The sequence below is a fragment of the Podarcis tiliguerta genome (assembly GCF_965153285.1).
Source record: "Podarcis tiliguerta genome assembly, chromosome: 4".
Classification (NCBI taxonomy): Eukaryota; Metazoa; Chordata; class Lepidosauria; order Squamata; family Lacertidae; genus Podarcis; species Podarcis tiliguerta.
This window is the reverse complement of record NC_139537.1, coordinates 22,086,199-22,088,536: the sequence shown is the minus strand read 5'-3', so window position 1 is coordinate 22,088,536 and position 2,338 is coordinate 22,086,199.

Here is a 2,338-nt window from a genome sequence, read left to right as displayed (position 1 = left end):
TTTAAAAAAAAATGTAACCTGGAACTGGTATATGATCCACTGAGAGGGTGTGAAACATTTGAGCATGTTTTCTGGGTCTTGGGTTCCTTTGTACTAAATTAACTTTGCTCTGAGGCTCATTTCTTAATGAAGTCTGCATAAAACAATGCTGCCTTGTACTTGCTTTGAGGGCCCACTTACACATCAAGGTTGTTCCTTCCATGATAACTGAAGATGCAAGGGAATTGTGCATATATATATATATATATATATATATATGCTTTCGTAGATTTTCACGGGTACAGGAATGCAGGTTTTGGTGTCCTCGGGTGTCTTCCCGTGTAAAAGTTGGGGTGTCTGGGCGACGTTTCGACGAGGTCTCACTCGTCATCTTCAGGCTGGTGCTTTCGGCTTCTTGTTACTGGAACAGAGCAGGATCTCAGTGTTTGAGTTCCTATAAATACTGTTGAGGAGTATTTATAGGAACTCAAACACTGAGATCCTGCTCTGTTCCAGTAACAAGAAGCCGAAAGCACCAGCCTGAAGATGACGAGTGAGACCTCGTCGAAACGTCGCCCAGACACCCCAACTTTTACACGGGAAGACACCCGAGGACACCAAAACCTGCATATATATATATATATATATATGCGCTTTTCAGGGAGTTCAGTCACAGGAATTGTGGCAGAACAGGGGCAAATGAGTTGTATGAACAAACATTTAGGCTGAAGTTTAGCATACAGTCAGGTAATATTGAATGTATGTTTAGAACCATTGCTGAATCACCCTTATCTAATGCTCTTTGGGATGATTAATTGGCATGTTGACTTTTGAGGACCATGTTTATGAATGAAATTACGCACCGTTTTTATAACTCTTTAATTAGTAGTTGGGAGAAAGCCCTGCTTTCCCTGAGGATGGTTCAGCTAACCTTTTGGTATTATGCACTCAAAATTTACACTTCCCTATTAAAATTGCCATTTTATTAAATATCCTTTAATAAGGATTCCTTATTGAACCTTCTTGAGGGTTGTCTCCCACCCCACCCTTAAATTTAAGGGAGATCTTGGAGAGAGGACATCATGAAAGGAACACAGACACACTGGTAGCTGATTTTCCTTGCACGGGTGTGCAAAAGCTGTGCACATGCTCAAATGTTTGCCCGGGGCACTTTTGCTTGCAGTCAGAGAAATTGGGCAGATGCCTTGCACATTTTCATGCAGCAGATCATGAGACCTATATGTCCAAAGTGTTCAAAATATTTTGCCATAGCAAATGGAATGCAGTGTATGGCTCTTCCCTGAAATGTGTGTTCGTGCATTGACAATGCCAGACTATCAGTGTAAGGGGGGGAAATACGAGTTAGATTTGCTGTTCATAATATACAATGTATAGATTAGAGTTTAAAATGGATCTAATCCATATATAAAACTGTGTGACTTTTTTCTAAGCAACCAGGAATTAACGTCTGTAATGAGGTTTTTCACTGTGAACAAAAGTGATGGTGATGGTTGTCACCAACTGTTAAGGAAACACATATTGATGCAGAGGCATTAAGAAAATAACTTGGTGAAGGAATTTTCAACACGCTTCCCCTCTTCTTCCCCCTCCCCTTCTTAGCATCTTTTGTGTTGTAAAATTAAGCTACAGTTAATAACACCTATTATTTTGGATAACATTCATTGGCTAACAATAAAGAGACTACAGTTCATTCTTCTGAGATCCATTGTTGTTATTTAATCTCATCTTTCCCGAGCAAAATTGTTCGGTTTTGCTGGGGGGGAAAATCACAATTTGCTTAAGACTAGTGAATGGATGTCTGGAACACAGATGACAAATCTTGTAATGGGAATTCATTTAAAATGTAAGCAGAAATGACACTCCTATGGAGGGAGGGGGCACTAACTGCTCACTACAGATACAAGGGGAAAGGGTAATTGCAGGTTCGAAAAAAAGGAATCACTGGCACAGAATTGCTGTTGAGGACGAAGAGCTTATTTAGGCAGCAGGTGTTCATATGACAAAAATTGAGGTTTTTTCCTTGATGTATGCTCCAGCTTTGTGACATGGAGTTGCATGAGTAGCATAACATCACACACAGATTTGAGAGAGAGCTCATTTGAACACCATTGACTTAATGTTGCATATAAAATGGGACTTCACTTGTTTGGTTTTTTAAAGCTGTGTAATTTGAGAAATCCAGAACACCCAAAATACGTTTTCCGTTTCATATATGCAAGCCGGTCTGGAACATAGGAAGTTGCCTTCTACTTACTCTGACCATTGGTCCATCCTGCTCAGTATTTTCTACACTGGCTTTGCAGAGCACTGTCCTAGTTGGAGATTCAACCTTCTGCAT